Below are 20,089 nucleotides of genomic sequence, written 5' to 3'. Positions count from 1 at the left end.
CACCACAATCAAGCCGGCTTCATCCCTGGGATGAAAGGCTGGTTCAACATATGCAAATCAATAAACATAATCCATCACATAAACAGAACCGATAACAAAAAAGACACGATTATCTCAATAGATGCAGAAAAGGCCTTCAATAAACTTCAACACCCTTCATGCTAAAATCTCTCAATAAACTAGATATGGATGGAACATATCTCAAAATAACAAGAGCTATTTATGACAAACCCACAGCCAATATCTTACTGAAAGGGGAAAAGCTGGAAGCACTCCCTTTGAAAATTGATACAAGACAAGGATGCCCTCTCTCACCACTCCTGTTCAACATAGTATTGGAAGTTCTGGCCAGGGCAATCAGGCAAAAGAAAGAAATAAAGGGTATTTGGTCAGGCACGGTGGCTCATGCCTGTAATCCTAGCACTTTGGGAGGCCGGGGTGGGCAGATCACTTGAGGTCAGGAGTTTGAGACCAGCCTGGCTAACATAATGAAACCCCATCTCTACTAAAAATACAAAAAAAATTAGCCGGGTGTGGTGGCGTGTGCCTGTAATCCCAGCTACTCGGGAGGCTGAGTCGGGAGAATTGCTTGAAGCTGGGAGTCGCATGTTGGAGTGAGCCAAGAACGTACCATTGCACTCCAGCCTGGGCGAAAAGAGCGAAGCTCTGTCTCAAAAATAAATAAATAAATAGCCAGGTGTGGTGGTGCACACCTGTAATCCCAGCTACTTGGTTGAAAGGCTGAGGCGGGAGAACCACTTGAACCTGGGAGGTGGATGTTGCAGTGACTCAAGAACGTGCCATTGCTTCAGGCTGGGCACAAGAGTGAAACTTCGTCTCCAAAAACCAAGCCAAAACAAAACAAAATAAAAAAGAAAATGTATATAAACATATTTTCAGGGATCCGTGCAAATTTATTTATTTATTTATTTATTTATTTATTTATTTATTTATTGAGACAGTCTAGTAGCTCTGTTGCTAGGCTGGAGTGCAGTGGCACAATCTAGACTCACTGCAATCTCCACCTCCAGGGTTCAAGAGATTCTCCTGGGATTATAGGCACGTGTCGCCATGCCCAGCTAATTTTTTTTTTTTTTTTTGGAGATGGAGCCTCGCTCTGTCGCCCAGGCTGGAATGCACTGGCACAATCTCGGCTCACTGCAAGCTCAGCCTCCCGGGTTCATGCCATTCTCTTGCCTCAGCCTCCTGAATAGCTGGGACTACAGGTGCCTGCCACCACACCCCACTAAAGTTTTTGTATTTTTAATAGAGGCGGGGTTTCACCATTTTGGCCAGGACGGTCTCGATCTCCTGACCTCAGGATTCGCTCACCTGGGAATCCCAAAGTGCTGGGATTACAGGCGTCAGCCACCGCACCAGGCCAAGACTGCTCTTTAATTCCCAAGGCCACTCACTGTGGTTTGAGCATGTGCCACAGCCTATGCTCGGGTTGATGCCCCACATTCCCATGGTTATCCAAAAGAGGCCCTGAGACTCACAGTGGCCATTATTAATACTCTGAGGTTGCAGCAGCAGTGACAACTGAAAATCTACAAGCATCAGAAGAAAGAGGTGTTGCAGAGAGGAACCACAACCATCACAAACCTGGAGGGCTGGGTGGGCCACCCCCTGGATCCCATTGACTGCATGTTTCTCACTTTGACTGAGGCCTGCCTCCTGAATGATGACAGCTATCTAAATATGAATGAAAGCAGACCCCCTGTGTACCAACATGTACCTGTGGCTATAGGCTCCCCAAACAGCAGTGAGTCCTACTTGTCATTGGCCCTGGAAGCTGCATCCATGGGCCTGGGTCACAGAGGGTAATGCCTGAAGTCTCCTACCCACAGTACAAGGTGTGTGGTAATGAGGAGCAGCTCCTCAGCCAACTCCAAGAGCTGGAACTGGGTGAAGATTTAGTGCAAACTCTCCAAAAATAGGGCATCTTGCTGCTGGAAGGTGGCCCTTTCAGCAATCTGGGGAGTCATCCAGCGAGAGAGCATTTCCATGCTTACTTCTGCCAGTATTTGTTCTCAGCTCTGCTGTCTCATGATCCAGACCTGGCCTATAAATTAGCCTTACGTATCGTAAGGTTACCTGTTTTAGAAAACTCAGGTTGTGCAGGCGACACATCCCTCCCTCACCAAATGGTGTCTCTGGTGCCCAGCCGTTACCCTCCCTGGTTCCTGCTTGGACACTTGGAATCATAGCAGCGGGAACTGGCCTCCACCATGCTGACTGCTGCCAAAGGAGACACTTTGAGGCTCTGAACAATTCCGGAAGCAATGCAGAGGCACATTTGTTCTTCCTCCCTCATCTTCGAACTGGCTGAAAATGCATTCAAGATTGCTACTCCCACTAACAGTAGTACTGACAGCACCCTGCTCAACGTGGCCCTGGAACCTGGGCTACAGGTGATGCAGATGACCTTATCAACCCTTAACTGGAGACCCCGAGAGATAGTACGATGGCTGGTGATCTGTGGTACAGAAGTGGGTAACTCCCACCTCCCTTTATGCCCAGGGGAAAGGAGTTTCTATGCCCTACTCTTGGGACAGGACAATGAATCCATGGAGCTCTCATATTCCTATTCCTGATGGCTTAAGAAAGGATGGGGCTGATGGTGGGAGAAGATGGCCTCTGTTCAGCCAGCCCAAGTTCTGTCCTCACTGCTTAAAACAACCGTATGCTGACGTCAGCAGCACTTTGACCCTTGCATCAGAGACATGCCTAAGAGAATGAATTTTCAGCCGCCAATACTCAAGTGTGCCCCTGGGAGGAAGTGGGCCTGGTGGTTTGGTCCCTGTCTCTGTCCATGCTTGTGAGAAACCCCAGACAGCTTGGAGGCTCAGGATGCTTTCTTTTTTTGGGGTGGCGGAGGGGGATGGAGTCTCATTCTGTCGCCTAGGCTGGAGTCCAGTGGCTCAATCTCGGCTCACTGCAAGCTCCACCTCCTGGGTTGACGCCATTCTCCTGCCTCAGCCTCCTGAGTAGCAGGGACTACAGGCGGCTGCCACCACCCCTGGCTATTTTTTTCGTATTTTTAGTAGAAATAGGGTTTCATCGTGTTAGCCAGGATGGTCTCGATCTCCTGACCTCGTGATCTGCCCGCCTCGGCCTCCCAAAGTTCTGGGATTATAGGTGTGAGCCACCACGCCTGACCGGCTCAGGACCCTTTCTAAAGCCCAAAGACCAGCACAAGACTCAACCCTGAGAGGCCCCACTTCACCTAGAACCCCTGGCAGATCCGCCACCCTGGCCTCGGGGCAAGCAAACCCCAGGCTCTACTGCTCCATCCTTGTGAGGGGCTAAGAGTACCTGCAGAAACCTTCAACCCTCTGGCCTGGGGATGGAAGGGATAGGAAGAGACGCCAAGCAGGGTCTGGCCACCTGGGATGTTTCCCTAGCCCTGGTTTGCCTCAGATCATCTCAAGGTTGCTGAGGAGGAAGGATAACCCATCTCTGCAGGCCAAGTTCAAACCTCACACGGTAATCTGGGCAGACCTGAATCAGGACCCAGGTTGCCACGGCTGAGCTCAGGTTCTCCCTCACAGGTGTGTGGGCCCCAGTGAGCATCTTGCAGAGCTGGGACACACTCTTCACCCCTACTGAGGCTACTAATATTGTAGCTGCCACTGCCACAGCCATATCCCACACCACTATCCTGTGCCTCAGTCTTGATTATCCACAGTGGGAGGAACTGGCTAGCTGTGCTTGCACACTGGCCTTGCAGCCCTGCTATGAAGCATCCACAGAGCTGTGCCCTGTCAGCCCTTACACTCTAAGAAAGACCACATTGCCTTTGAGGCCGCCTGCCAGATTGCCACTGAGGCTGCTGCCGGTGGCACGGCCCATTCCCAGCTGTTCCCCATTGCCTGCTATGCGCAGCTCCGTGGCTGCACGCTCCGTGCCTTCAAGCTGGCCTCATTGGCCATGAGCCATCTTAACCCGGCTCTTAACCAGGACACCCACGCAGCCATCAATGACGTGCTCTCAGCCACTCTCTGGGCAAGGATGAGTTGGCAGTGCTCATCCCCCTGGTGGTGAAGAGTGTGCACATTGCCGTGATGCTTTCAGACATCCTGTGTGCGACACTGCACGGTGACTGCACCCGAGGCTGCCGTAGCTCTGGAAAGCTCATCTCTACTGACAGAGCTCCATTGTGCCAGTTGCTGATACCACCATGAATGCTTACATCAACACCCACATCAGCCTGACACACATCAGCCATTGCCAGTATGGAGTTCACTGAGTTTCTAAGCAAGGCTCGGGAGACCTTCCTGCTGCCCCAGGATGGCTTCCTGCAATTTGCCCAGTTCATTAGCAACCACAAACAGATCTACAAAGGCAAGGAAAAGCTGATGCAGCTGGTTCGAGAGCCCTTTGGCTGAGAAAGCAAGTAGCTCACTGGCCCGGCAGCCTGGGTCCCCAAGTAGTATCAGGTCAGGCCAAAAACACTGAAACATAGGCCGGGCGCGGTGGCTCAAGCCTGTAATCCCAGCACTTTGGGAGGCCGAGACGGGTGGATCACGAGGTCAGGAGATGGAGACCATCCTGGCTAACCCGGTGAAACCCCGTCTCTACTAAAAAATACAAAAACTTAGCCGGGCGAGGTGGCCGGCGCCTGTAGTCCCAGCTACTCGGGAGGCTGAGGCAGGAGAATGGCGTAAACCCGGGAGGCGGAGCTTGCAGTGAGCTGAGATCCGGCCACTGCACTCCAGCCCGGACGACAGAGCCAGACTCCGTCTCAAAAAAAAAAAAAAAAAAAACACTGAAACATTTGTCCACCCTGAGAGGACTCTGAGCACCTGTGGCTGAGGCCAAAGGACCACAGGGCTAATGATGGGGAGAGTCCAACTCTAGTGGATATGCATACCTTGGCAAACTTGTCACTACAGCCCACTGTTCATGGAGAAGCTGGGCCCTGCAGGTCGACCAGAAAGCCCAAGATATGCCACCTTCTGCCCCTATGTCCTGCATGTCCTGGGCATTGGCGCTGTCTCCCTTGGCAAACACAGAACACTGTTCCATCTCAGAGATTGCTGAACCAGAAAAACAGATGCATTTATGGTACTGTAAATACTATAGTATATGTGTTGCCAATTATTGTAAAGTTGTAAATATTTATAATTCTGGTTCTGATTTGATGGGCCCTTGAGGTAGCTGTGGGTGGAGGATATGCTTATTGTCTCAGGAGACTCACAACCATTTCTCAGGTTTCCCTTGCAGAGTGTATGCCCTTCCCAGTGGGATAGTGGGGATGCCAAGGAGAAAAACAGCCAGTTAGAAAAAAATCCCAAGACTAGTCTATGCAGAATCTCTCACCTGCAGACAGGGCATTAATAGCCCAGTGGTGGGTGAGTGGCAGAGGCCAGGACTGGACTTAGACTTTTGCCTCACAAAGCTGTAAGGACTCTGAAGCTCCTCCCCTGCCTCACACAGCCTCGCCAGGAGTCTGCTGAGCACCTTTGAAACAAGTGCAGGGAAAAGACGAACGTCTGCAAAGCCACTGAGCTCACAATATTCATCTACACTGGTCACCTTTGTGTTAAAAGAGTGTGTGTATCTGTATAACTGAGTGAGTACATGTGTCAATGTGCATAGATAAATCTGCACATGCCTGTCTGTATGTGCACATTATAGGTTTATGTGTATCTATGTCAGTTCTATGGCTGCGTACCTGTGTGGATATGTGCACACTGGACTGTGGGTCTCTGTGTGAGGATGTAACATTTGCATGCATGTGAGGATGCATATCTATGTATAAATGTTCTCATGTTTTGCATGTTTAGTGTGTATCTGGGCACACATGAACACATGTGTAGAAATATGTGTCTGTGTGTATGCTTGCTCTCCATGCATCTGTGGTTTTATATGTGTAACTGAGCATATTTCTACATGTAGGAATGACTGCATGAATGTGTCCTTTTTGTGAGATTTCTCTTCCTATTCGTCTTAAATCTCTTTCACCAGCTAAATGTGTGTTCCCCATCTCTGTGCCTCCTCTATTCATTCTCTCCCCAAATGAGCTTCTAAGCACCAGTCTCCCTCTGCCATCAGACTGGCTGCTTTTGCTGCACAGTTCTCTTCTCGTCCCGTACTTGCTTTCTTCCCCTGCCTTTCTACCTCAAGCTTCCTCTGCCTGCTTTTGTCACAGTCTCATTGCTTGATGACTTGAAGGCTAGGGCTGGTCTGCACTTAGCCTCTCCCTTCCTAATTTCTAGCCCTAGTAGGCAGCCCTGTCATAGCCCTGGCTGACCTCTGCAGTGTATCATCATATTCCTGCTACCTTCCTGACCCCTATGCTCAGCCTGGAATTGTTGTAGGAGATAGCAAGGGCTATCAGAAGAGTCAGTTGGTTACCTTGGTGTTTACTCTTTTATGTCTTAGTTTCTGAGTTGGGGGTGGGGTTTCTTAGGGAAGGAGTTGTATATCTAGAATGCGAACTAGGAACTTCTCCGTCTGCTTTTTCTTTCGTTGACAAACTGTCACCTTTTCTACTACAAACTGACCAAGATGTTGTATTTGCCACTTGTGGCTACTCAAGTCCTACTGCCCAGCCAAGCGCCCCTATGTCTCAGCCCAATGGGTTGGTTAAGAGAGAGAGAGAGAGACAGAGAGAGGTTACTCTTCATTTTTGTGTCACAATTGCCCTTGTTTTTAGCAGGTGTGTGAACTCACAGTGCTTTTCTATGAATAAATGATGAATCACATGAAAGATCACTTTTCTTAAAGAAAAAAAATTCCCTAATCCCAGAGGACACCAGCAAATACTTAATAGAAGATTATAGATTTCCTGTGAGTGCATATGGCTTGGGGTGACCTGATTCTGTAAAGCAAATGTTACTGTCCTCAAATCCATGTGTCAAATTCTAATTCTATGTGATGGTATTTGGAGGTGGGCCTTGGCAGGTGAATAAGTTCATGAAGGCAGGGACCTCATGAATGGAATTGGTGCCCCTATCAAAGGGACTGCAGAGAGCTCCCTCATCCCTTCTGTCATGTAAGGACACAGTAAAAAGATGGCTGTCTATGAACAAGGAAGCCAGCCCTCTGTAGACACGGAATCTACTGACCATTTGACCTTGGATTTTACCATCTCCAGAACTGTGAGAAATCAATTTTCTATGCTACCTAGTCTATGGCATTCTGTTTTGACACTCAGATTAGCTAAAGTGCCAGCGTGTCAACTTGCACACATAATTCTTGGAAACTCTGATGCCAAATCCTTGATGGCAAAAGGTGATTGATCTGCCAGAGACATGAGCCTACATCATTCCCTCTTTCCACAATAAAACAGAGAGTCAAAAGAGGCAAGAGTAGGTCAAGGTCTTCTAAAAGCCATACCTGAAAGGTTTCCAATAGCAGTTGACTCGATGGTAATTCAATCACACAAACAACCACAACAAAAGACACAACTACCAAAGATTTTCAGGATCACCTCAAAAACACCGTCTAACATTAGGGAGTTCAAAAAGGTGCGAAGTTTCAGGAATAAAAGTTTATTGATATACAGTTTCATCAACTTGTAATTCTAACACTATTAATAAATGCTAGGGCAGGTGGTGGCATGGACATCCTGGGGCACAAGTGCTGTCTTTAAAAGCTTTGCTTGCTGTACCCTTTGGAGCTGCTTCCTGATCCCCTCACTCCCTGCCCGCCTGTTAGGAGCCCGTCCTGGGCAGCCCATCAGGGGCAAACAGCCTGGATGCCCAGTTGCAGACAGACATCCATGCCTGGAGGAGGAGGCCGCCTCTGGATGCAGGAGGAGCTACTGGAACTCTTCTAACCACTCTTCTTTTAATGCCCTTAAGCACCTCCTGCACACAGATGGACCCCAACAGCAGCAGTAGAATAAACAGGCCCTGCAGCAGCAGGACTGCAGCTCTAGTGAATGAGACAAGGCTCTCTCCGGCAGGGTAGAGGAGCCCAGGCTCAAAACCCTGGTCTTTGCCTCCATGTTTGCCACCTGCCCAGGACTAGGTGCAGCATGGGAGCTGCTGGCTGGGACCGTGCTGGTCACCCCCTCCCTCCGACTTCTCTCTACAGCCACGTTTTCAGTTGCAGGGCTAAGGCCAGTGGCTACAGTAGGTGCCATAATTTCAGGCAGCTCCTCGTTGGACTGGTCCTTGGCTGGAGCTCCCTCCAGCTCCAGCACTGTCTCTGGAGGGGGCTCTTCCCATGCTGGCTCTGGCTCAACAGCTGGTGCTGGAAGTGCTGGTATTTCTGTATGTGGAACAGGAGCTGAAAAAGGAGAAAGCGTCCCCAGCCGCAGTCACTTTCCACTGGAATTTCCAAACACAGAAAAAACCTCACTGAATTTAAAGGAGTTCCAGCCCCTAAACACCGCCCCCACAAAGTCTTCCAGACTGCAGGCCACCTCACCATGTGCCTCTGCCTCCATGGGCTCCCGAATCTCCTCCTGGACAAGGACAATGTGCAGATGCAGCCCCGATGGGATCTCTGGTGTGGCCTGGCCTGCTAGGGCCTGCCCTGCGCTGCCCTGTAATACCTGGTCGTGCCTTCTTACAAAGGGCCACAGGCATCTGGGGTGAGGGATGAGCCTTCTTCAGCATCGTTGGAAAAGGCTCTCACTCCCTCCATTCCTGAAGCAGCAGCCTCTCGAAGTGGGGAAGCAACACGAGAACATATTGTTCTCTTGTGCGTATTCTACCAAGTGAGCTGGTTACGGGGCTGACTCTAGGATATGGGCACCTGGTTACCAGAGTTCTAAGTTCTGTTCGGGTCTGTCATTAAGGAAGTGAGGTCACTTAAGGTTCCGTCCCCTCAGCCCCTTCCTTCCATAAGACCTCCTTAGGACTCCACTGGGCTGCTGACTGCTCACCCTCCCCCCAGGACACCTCCTTACCTAGACACCATTATGTCCACCCAGGGCCTGCTTGGAAACCTGTGCCTGATGATCACCGGGGGCCGGATGTCCTCCTCAGGCCTGATGTCCACAGAAGGCCTGATGTCTGCCTTGGGCCTATGTTCCTCTTGGGGCCTTGTGTTCACCTGGGGACTGTATCCAGCTGGGGCCTGATGGCCTACTGGGTCTTGTTCACCTAAGGTCTTGTATCCACCTGGGGTCTGGTGATCACCTGGGACTTGAGTATCAACCTGGGGCCTGGGTGTCTACTTAAGGCCAGATGTGTGCCTAAGGCCTGAGTTTTCACCTGGGCCTGATGTTCTCCTGGGGACTGGCTGTGTACCTTGGGTCTAATGTCCACCTGGAGCCTACATGTCTACTTACGGCATGGTGTCTACCTGCAGCCTGATGTCCACATGAATCTAGTGTTCAAATGGGCCTGCTGTCCACCTAGGGCCTTGGTGTCCATCTGGGGCCTGGTTGTCAACTTCGGACCTGGTGTACACCTTGAGTCCAGAGTCCATGTGGGGCCTGATGTCTGCCTGCAGGACTGGCGTCCTCCTGAGGGAGGTGGGAGGATCTCTGGAGCTCAAGAGGTGGAGACCACAGTGAGCCGTGATTGTGCCACTGCCCTCCAGTCTGGGTGAAAGAGCGAGACCCTGTCTCAAACAGATCAACAAAAAAACACACAAATTATATAGCTATACAAAAATATTTTCTTTCCTTTTAACCTTATTCTATGAGCTTTTTTCATTATTTATTTCACTTTTAAAAGGTTTTCGTTAAAAACCAAGACACAAGCACACACTTTCGCCTAAGCCTAAGCAGGGTCAGGATCATCATTTCACTGTCCTCTACCTCCACATCTTGTCCCACTGGAAGGTCTTCAGGGGCAGTAACAGGCATGGAGTTGTCATCTCCTTGATAATAATGCCTTCTTCTGGAAACTTTCTGAAGGACCTGCCCGAGGCTGCTTCACAGTTAACTTAAAAACAAAGTAGTAAGCATATACTCTAAAATAACAAGAAAAAAACCAGGATATTAAATACATAAAATATTAACATCAGCATCTATTATTTTCATCAAGCACTATGCACTGTACATAATTGTACACACCCACATCACCACAAACATGTAAACTCTGTGGTGTCCAATAAATCTGCCTTTCTTTACCTACAACTGTCTTGGTAAATTCTTTTACTTCGCATCCCACAGTTCCAGAGAGTCGCTGCTCCCCTATGACACTGAGTAAGGAGGATGTATAGCTGACACCATCTAGAAATGTTCCCTGTGGCCTAGCTCAGGCCACAGATTATGGTGAAGCTGCCAACTTCCACACTGTAAGCCTACAGGGAGCATCTATTGGTCAGGCACTTGCAGAGGCCCCAGGGTATACCCCAGCACACTGGAGGCGCCTCCCCACACCCACAGCCCCAGGCATGTACAGGGGATCCACATTCCTGCACACAAACACCAGGTAATGCATGAGGGGAAGGGAGGCTACCTTGAGACTAAGCACTGCCTCGCTACCTAAAAGCATTCTGTCATCATGAGGGCGAACCAGAGATTGACTCGACTGGCTGTTTAGTCCATCACTTTGGCCCTTGAGTTACTAACATTGATGGAACTGTTCAAAGTTACTAACTTTGGGTTTTCTGCCCACGTAACTGCCGGAAGCTAAGATGGGAACATCAGTGTCAGTCAAATAAAGCAACATGCGTTAACTTAGGGACCGCTACACAAGCTCACCAGTACATCCTTCTGGTGCCACTAGGATGCCACTTACTCTTCTACATAAGACAAAAGATTTTTAAAGTAGAATATGAATTATTGCTTTTTATGGAGAAGCCATTATTAAATTTTATAATTGCCCTGCTTTTTCCAAGTATGACATATAAACAGTTAAATCGATTCAAGATCATTAAATCATATGAAGTAATTTTTATATACATTATCTGCTGGGTTGAATATTACATAAATCTTCTCCAATCCATTGGTAGTCTTACAAAGACAGAGGCATATTTTTTGAATTTCTGAGCTTGATATCAAACAATATAAAGGCTGTTAAGAATGCTGAGATGGATTTGCTTAATAGATGTCAAACCGGCCTGCCTTCACAGGAAGGGCATATAGCCGCTGCACTTGCACCAGACAATTTATTTGTGTGTCCGTGGACAAGAAGTGAAGAAAAACAATGAATAACTTCCAAAAGAGTGAAAACATTGCAGCTGAGCTCTGGAATTCTTAGTAGAAACCATGAAAAGGGAATGAAAACACTTAGAGCAATTGCAGGTTAGAAACTGGGATTCACAGGAGGTTAACGGAGCACATTATGTTAAGTGAAATGAGCCAGGCACAAAAAGACAACTACCACGTGATCTGACTTATGTGGAATGTAAACAATGGAACTCACAGAAGCAGAGAGTAGAATGGAGGTTACCAGGGGCTGGGAGGCAAGGGTTTGGGGAGACAGTGAAAGCATTCAAAATTGTAGTTAGACAGAAGGAATAAGTTTAAGGGATGCATTGCACAACATGGTGACTGCAGTTAATGTATTGTATTCCTGAAAATCAAGAAGTATTCTCACCAAAAAAATAAGTATGCATATGTTCCTGAGTGCAATGTAATCATTCCACAATCTGCTTATTTCTACACAGGTTTTACACAACATATATACAATTTTATTTGCCATTTAAAAAAACTAATGAATTGTAAAAAGAATTAAGTACTGGAAAACTGGTCACAGTTTAGGACAACTCTCTTTGTAAAATTAATGGTTCCTTTCTTAACCAACCCGTTGGTCTATATTAGTTAATGAAATGAAACTTGGTTTATACTCTAAATCTGAACACAAAATTGTAGTCGTCTTCTATGTATTATCTGATCTGAAAGTAACAGCAGAATCAGAATGAAAACCATCTGAAAAGAAAGTTTTCCCAAGTGAAATGTTTTATTGGCCTCTGATTTATCTCTTTTACTTAGAAATAAAATGAATACTTACTATTTTAATAGACCCAATTGCTTCAGGCTATAAACTTGATCACACAATTTCAATTCAATTTTTATAGCCTGAGAGATATGCTTTTGAAAATATTCTTGGCTGGATGTGATGACACACGCCTGTAATCCCAGCACTCTGGGAGTCTGAGGCAGGCGGATCACGAGGTCAGGAGACCATCCTGGCTAATACGGTGAAACCCTGTATCTATTAAGAAAATACAAAAAATTAGCCAGGAGTGGTGGCGTGTGCCTGTGATCCCACCCACTGGGGAGGCTGAGGCAGGAGAAAGGCATGAACCCGGGAGGCAGAGCTTGCAGTGAGCCGAGATCGTGCCACTGCACTCCAGCCTGGGTGACAGAACGACACTCCGTCTCAAAAAAAAAAAAAAAAAAAAAAGGAAAATATTCCTAGTCAAGTGTGGTGGCTCAGCACCTATAATCCCGGCAACTCAGGAGGCTGAGGGATGAGAATCCCTTGAACCCAGGAAGTGGAGGTTGCAGTGAGCCGAGATCATGCCACTGCACTCCAGCCTATGCAACAGAGGGAGACTCTGCCTAAAAAAAAAATCATTCTTGAATAAAAACAAACACATTTAATTCTATGCTATTGTCCTTTATATATTAACTTGGAGAAAAAAAATTTATACAATGAAATTTATTATTCTCCTTTTGATTAACATGTTTCCCTTTCTATTATGCAGTTTACTTCTTAATCAATCTCCATAATCAACTGCAATTTTTTTTTTTTTTGAGACGGAGTCTCACTCTTGTTGCCCAGGCTTGAGTGCAATGGCATAATCTCAGCTCACTGCAAGCTCTGCCTCCTCAGTTCAAGTTACTCTCCTGTCTCAGTCTCCCCAGTAGCTAGGATTACAGGCATGCGTCACCACGCCTGGCTAATTTTGTATTTTTAGTAGAGACGGGGTTTCTCCGTGTTGGTCAGGCTGGTCTCGAACTCTTGACCTCAGGTGATCCGCCTGTCTTGGCTTCCCAAAGTGCTGAGATTACAGGTGTGAGCCACCGTGCCCAGCCATATTAATTTATAGATGTTAAATTTAAAGCAATTGTGTTTTAAGATACCCTTTTGTCAGTTTCACTTACTGATGGCAACTTTCTACTTTGAGTAACATGATTCATCTCTGCTGTCAGGGGTCTGGGTTGCTGAGCGAGGAAGGTGTCTGTGTGTGTCTGTGTTTGTTTTGTTTACTGACTGCATCTGTCCTACTGGCTAGGAGAAGAACACACACCGACATCTGTCCTGGCAGTGAAGGAGGGAGCCGCCCTCTAGGCACAGAGAGAAACCATCACTGCACCCAGACTGCACCTACTCTAGTAAAGAACAAGTCTGAGAGCTTGCACACGAGTGAGATGATCAGTTCCTCACTCTGCTCACAGTAAGGACAAGGCTGTGACTATCAGCTGGGGCAGAGAGTACATAGCTCAACAGCAGGTTTTTAAAAAGAGAGCAGAGTCTTCTTCCTTCCATGTTAAAAACAATCATAACGTGGTTCAGGTGACCACCAAGGACTGGGTTACATCCCACTATTCTCTGAAACTCAATACTGTCTTTGAATTTTTTGGAATCTCATAGCCTTTTCTATCTAAATGTATACTGTTACTCTCATGGCTAAAAGTTGCAGGGAGCAGTCTCTTTCTTTCATTTATGTTTCCAATTCTTTCTGGTTTCCTACACTATGACACTGTTTTAAACAAAATTTAAAAATCTTTCAGTCAGGCTGCACTCTCTGTTACCCATTGGTTTTTAGTGCACTAAAATTCACAGCATTTCCTGTTTGAAAAATAAGAAGTCACAATTTTATTAATCATCATCTGTTTGAAAGCTGTGCTAGTTTTAGTAGTTACTGTGCTTCTCAACATATTTTAAATGCCCATTCATGTGTCTTCTCTAACATTTCCAGGTTTGTGCTATTATACACAGGGGTAAAAGAAATGACCAGGAGAATCAATGTACAAATGGCTGAAAAAACAATAAAAATCCCAGGGGTCGTTTAGGACAAAACAGACCTGGCTGAGTCTCAAGTACCAAAGCAGGAATCATAAACATGCCACAGGGGGATTTGCTCTAAATGATATTTAAATATTTTAAAATGTACAATTTATATATGAACAAAAAGAAAAGAATTAACTATTTTTTTTTTGAGACCGGGGTCACTCCGTCACCCACGATGGAGTGCAGTGATGCAATCATGGCTCACTACAGCCTTGAACTCCCAGGCTCAAGAGATCCTCCCACCTCAGCCTCCTGAATAGCTGGGACTGTCCGAATGCACACCTGGAAAGAAGGTGAAAACTTATTTATATTTCAATGTAATTATTTGTGAAGAAGAAAACATAATAAAGGCATTAAGAATGTAATGCCTAAATAGTAAAGTATGTTTTTATGGAAAATCACCTGTAGCCGGAAAAAATGTCTGCAGAATATTTAGGTCCTGTTTGCAAGAGTAGCGGGGAGCACTGGACACATCTCACCTCAATCCACAGGCAAGGCAGGACCCAAGTCACAGCCTTAAATGTATTCATTTGCTAAAAGAAAATGAACAGTTCTTTTCTTCTTCCCATATACTTAAATCTAGTTTTATCATTACATAATTTCTGGCTGGGCACGGTGACTCCTGCCTGTAATCCCAGCATTTTGGGAGGCTGACGTGGGTGGACCTCAAGGTCAGGAGTTCGAGACCAGCCTGACCAACATGGTGAAATCCCCTTTCTATTAAAAATACAAAAATTAGCCAGGCGTAGTGGCAGATGCCTGTAATCCCAGCTACTCCGGAGGCTGAGGCAGGAAAATTGCTTGAATCCGAGAGACAGAGGTTGCAGTGAGCCAAGATCATGCCATTGCACTCCAGCCTGAGTGACAGAGCGCGATTCCAACTCAAAATAATAATAATAATAATAGTAATTTTCATATTTGAGCCCAGATTAATATATCATTTGTGAAGTTGAATGTCTGCTTTGATTTCAGCTTCCCTGAATTATTAAAAAAATGCTAAATTTCTTACATTATGCCTGATGGCCAAGAGAGGGAGTCAGTGTGGAAGCATTTTTTGTGGAAGGTCCTGGTGGTCTCACAGGTAGCACTGAGGACATATGCATTCAGGCGAGAGCAGTTTCTACCTTGTCTCTCACTGGGAAATTATGAATATGACAAGGAGTTTCTTTCAGCATAGCCAATGCTTCCTGCATTTGCAATTTAGGGCCTCTGATCCATGTCATGGGGGAAATACTCTTTCTTTTTCTTTCTTAAAATTGCCTCCAACATAAGGGATTTGACAGCATTGAATCATTGAATTCTGTCTGTAATGAAAAAGAATTCTGTCTCCGTGTAATCTGGTTAACCTATTAAATGTTCCTACAAGAAGCAAATGTTGAAACGGTAAAATGGTGAGTGGTCCCTCCGCCCCCCCAGGGGGACAAGATCTTGCTCTGTTGCCCAAGCTGGAATGTGGTGGCATGATCATAGCTCACTGCAGCCTCAGCCTCCTGAGTAGGTGGGACTACAGGCATGTGCCTCCACACCCAGCTAATTTTTCAAAAACTTTTTGTAGAGATGGGGGTCTCACTCTGTTGTTTAGGCTGGTCTCGAACTCCTGGCCTCAAGCAATCCTCTCACCTTGGCCTCTCAAAGTGCTGGGATTATAGGCATGAGCCACTATGCCAGGCCAGTAAGCGATTTTGGTAATAGGAGAAGGGGACTCAAAGGAAATTCAAGAAAAATGATAAAAATAAGCCATATAGCATTAGTGCTATCACAAAGGTTAAAGAAACTAACTTCAAACAATAGATGATTTAGACAGGGGAAAACTGTTACAAATACCTCAAATTCCACCCCACCCCACTGTCTATCCCTTTTTCCTCTATCATTATTTATGTTTTAAATATCTATAATTGGTATAATCCACAAACAGACTTATTTTAAACCTCAAAGCTTTTCTTTCTTTCTTTTTTTTTGGAGACAGAGTCTCACTCTATCGCCCAGGCTGGAGTGTGGTGGCGCGATCTCGGCTCACTGCAAGCTCTGCCTCCCAGGTACATGCCATTCTCCTGCCTCTACCTCCCGAGTAGCTGGGACTACAGGCGCCTGCCACCACACTCGGCTAATTTTTTTTTTTTTGTATTTTTAGTAGAGACAACGTTTCACCGTGTTAGCCAGGATGGTCTTGATCTCCTGAGGTCGTGATCCACCCGCCTGGGCCTCCCAAAGTGCTGGGATTACAGGCGTGAGCCACCGCGCCCGGCCAAAGTTTTTCTTATTTCAACAGGAACTTTGTAATGCAAGTAGAAAAATGTATGCTATATGCAGATTCAACATACAACAGTTATTCTTCAAAACCAAGTGACATTGCATAATTTCAATGTTCTGGAGCTTTTATTTTTATTTTTAATTAATTAATTAATTAATTTTTTTTTTTTTGAGACAAGATTTGCTCTTGTTGCCCAGGCTGGAGGGCAATGGTGCAATTTTGGTTCACTGCAGCCTCCGCCTCTTGGGTTCAAGCAATTCTCCAGCCTCAGTCTTTCAGAGTAGCTGGGATTACAGGCACCCACCATGACCCAGTTAATTTGTGTGTGTGTGTGTGTGTGTGTGTGTGTATTTTTAGTAGACACGGAGTTTCACCATGTTGGCCAGGCTGGTCTTGAACTCCTGACCTCAGGTGATCCACCTGCCTCGGCCTCCCAAAGTGCTAAGATTATAGGCATGAGCCACTGCACCCAGATATGGGGGAACCTGTCCCCAATATTTCAATGTAGGTTCTTTCTATTTTCCATAAGTGTAAGCCGGTCTGAGAAATAAAGAGAAAGAGTACTAAGAGAGGAATTTTACAGCTGGGCTGCCGGGGGTAACATCACATACCAGTAGGATGGTGATGCCCACCTGACACTCAAAACCAGCAGGTTTTATTAAGGATTTCAAAAGGGGAGGGTGTGTAAAACAGGGAGTAGGTCACAAAGATCACATGCTTCAAAAGGCAAAGGAGAACAAAGATCACATGCTTCTGAGGAAACAGAACCAGGGCAAAATCAGAACTCCTGATAAGGGTCTACGTTCAGCAGTGCACATATTGTCTTGATAAGCATCTTAACAGAAAACAGGATTTGAGAGCAGACAACTGGTCTGACCTCAAATTTACCAGGGCTGGGGTTTCCCAATCTTAGTAAGCTGGAGGGTACTGCAGGAGACCAGGGAGTTTCTCAGTCCTTATCTCAACCGCATAGGACAGACACTCCCAGAGCGGCCATTTGTAGACCTCCCCTCAGGAATGCATTTCTTTTCCTAGGGTCTTAATATTAATGTTCCTTGCTAGGAAAATAATTTAGCAATATCTGTCCTACTTGCACATCCGTTTATAGGCTCTCTGCAAGCCGAAAACTATGACTCTTTTTGCCTGACCCCGCAGGCAGTCAGACCTTATGGTTGTCTTCCCTTGTTCCCTAAAATCGCTGTTATTCTGTTCTTTCTCAAGGTGCACTGATTTCATATTGCTGAAACACACATTTTATAATCAATTTGTACAGTTAACACCACCATCACAGTGGACCTGAGGTGACCTACATCCTCAGCTTACCAAGATAACAGGATTAAGAGATTAAAATAAAGACAAGTGTAAGAAATTAGGAAAGTATTATCTGGGAACTGATAAATGTTCATGAAATCTTTACTATTTATGTTCCTCTGCCACGGCTCCAGCCACTCTCTCTGGGCAACAAGAGCAAAACTCTGTCTAAAGAAAAAAAAAAAAAAAAAAAAAAAGGAACAAATTAGCCAGGCTTGGTGGCACATGCATATAGTCCCAGCTACTTGGGAGGCTGAGATGGCATGATCGCCACAGCCCAGGAGGTCAAGGCTGCAGTGAGCTGTGATCACACCACCGTCTGTACTCCAACCTGGGCCACAGAGCAAAACTCTGTCTCAAAAAAAAAAAAAAAAAAAAAAAAGGAAGAAGAAAGAACAGAGTTCAGAATTCAGTTCTCTCTTTCCCCCTTATCTGAGGTCTGCATGCCAAGGGATCCATTTGGTGGGGCTTCAGGTTTCTGAAAAACAACTCAGGGACTTGTGTTAAGATGTTACCATTAGTTTCTATAGGGAACCAAACATCTCACAACTCTAACTACCTTGGCTATTGTTTTAAGCTACTATTACATTCTTGTTTATCAAGTTGCTCATTACTTTTCAGGGTGAGCTAGGTGCCTGGAATCTCCCTTGAAGGAACTCAAGATTTTCCTTTATTTCCAGGCTTGTTGGAGAGTGGGAGGAAGGAGGCCCCTAAGTGGGGTGCCTGCTTTATCTCAGTGATAGCTTTTCTGGTCAGTTTTCAGATCAGGGGATGTAGAACAAAACAATCCACACTCAGCTTTGCGGATAAATTATGAATGGTTTGTACATTAAAACTCCAAAGATCCCAAAGCACCTACCCTATTTTAAAGCATAGTAGCCATTATGATACAAGCCAGTTTTGCAATGTCAAATTCATTTTGAATAGAATGTGGGAAAGGAAGAGTTAGAAAAGCAGAATAGGTTGAACCCAAAATAATCCTCCCTTGTTTTAAATGGAATCAAGTTATCCAATGACTGTGGCTCAAAATCAGCCAAATTAATTAATTTCTCAAATCCTGATAAATAGGTGTCATGACACTGATGTTTGCATGTATGTACAATTTATCCCCTGCTTTCATAGTTTTTTTTCTTTTCTTTGAGATAAGAGTTTCACTCTGATACCCAGGCTGGAGTGCAGGGGTGTAATCTCTGCTCATTGCAACATCTGCCTCCCGAGTTCAAGCGATTTTCCTGCCTTAGCCTTCTGAGTAGCTGGGATTACAGGCACCTGCCACCATCCCTGGCTAATTTTTGCATTTTTAGTAGAGACTGGGTTTCACCATGTGGCCAAGCTGGTCTCAAACTCCTGATCTCAGGTGATCCGTTTGCCTCGGATCCCAAAGTTGCTGAGATTACAGGCCTGAGCCTAATCCCATTGATGGGGTCTCTGCTTCATGTCGTAATCGACTCCCAAGGCCCCACCTCCAAAGACCATCACATAGGGAATTCGATCTTAACACACTAATTTGAGGGGGACAATAAGATTTGGTCTATAGCATCCAGTCACCCTGAGCCATCTGCACTCATAGGAAATCTATAACCTTCTATAAGTATTTGCTGGTCCCCTCTGGGTTTAGGGAAATCTTTAATTTCAGCCTTTGATTCAGCTAGGCCCAGGCTTAAATTCTACATATGCCCACATAACTTGCTCATGGAACAGAGGGAACTTTAGAGGCAACTGACGATTTGGAGTCTTAGGAGAATTGGTGAGAAAGGGCTTCGGATCTGGATGAGGAGAAGTGGAGGGAAGAGAGGATGGACGAAGGTGCAGAAAGAGAGAGAGCAGAATGGGAAAGGGAAAGAGGACATGTGGATATACGGGTCAAGTGGAGGGCAAGGAAGGTAATTTTCCTTGAATTCTAAACTCAGACCACATTATCACTTCAGAATCACCTGAGGGAGACTTTTTTCAATGCATATTCCTGGGTTCTGGAAAAATTTTTTTTTTTTTTGAGACAAAGTCTCGCTCTGTTGCCCAGGCTGGAGTGCAGTGGGACGATCTCGGCTCACTGCAAGCTCTGCCTCCTGGGTTCATGCCGTTCTCCTGCCTCAGCCTCCCCAGGAGCTGGGACTACAGGCGCCTGCCACCACACCCAGCTAATTTTTAATTTTTTTTTATTTTTTAGTAAAGACGGCGTTTCACTGGGTTAGCCAGGATGGTCTCAATCTCCTGACCTCGTGATCTGCCCGCTTCGGCCTCCAAAGTGCTGGGATTACAGGCGTGAGCCACCATGCCCGGCAGAAATTTTGATTTCATAAATCGGGAGTTGTTCCGATTTATCTGTATTTATCATTAAAATTGTGGATAATTCTGATGCAATTAGACACAGCAGAGCTTGACAACCACTGCTTTGGGATGTACATCTGGAAGACATTCGATTATATAAAACAATCACAAAACAAAGTGATGGGGAATTGTTTATATAAAAAGTGCTTGGATATAATTCAACTCTTCCTGTATATGTGGTTTGACCACATATTTTGTTTCTGCAATACTAAGATTGGAAATGTGCAGAGTTTTTTTAAAAAAAAACAAGTATAAAAAAGGAGTTGAAAAGAAAAGGAAACTGAGAATTATCTGGTAAGAGAAGGGAAAGGAAGCAAAA

At 45.8% G+C, this 20,089-nt stretch overlaps 2 pseudogenes; one reads left to right on the top strand and one right to left on the bottom strand.

The window, feature by feature from the left end:
* LOC100426329 (zinc finger SWIM domain-containing protein 5-like) overlaps positions 1-20,089 on the top strand; it is a 41,291-nt pseudogene that overhangs the window by 2,287 nt on the left and 18,915 nt on the right.
* LOC106993910 (CMT1A duplicated region transcript 15 protein-like protein) lies at positions 7,665-8,650 on the bottom strand (annotated as a pseudogene).

Source organism: Macaca mulatta, chromosome 16 (assembly GCF_049350105.2).
Source record: "Macaca mulatta isolate MMU2019108-1 chromosome 16, T2T-MMU8v2.0, whole genome shotgun sequence".
In the NCBI taxonomy this organism is placed as follows: Eukaryota; Metazoa; Chordata; class Mammalia; order Primates; family Cercopithecidae; genus Macaca; species Macaca mulatta.
The sequence above is the reverse complement of the archived record's forward strand: the minus strand, read 5'-3'. Positions and strand labels throughout refer to the sequence as shown.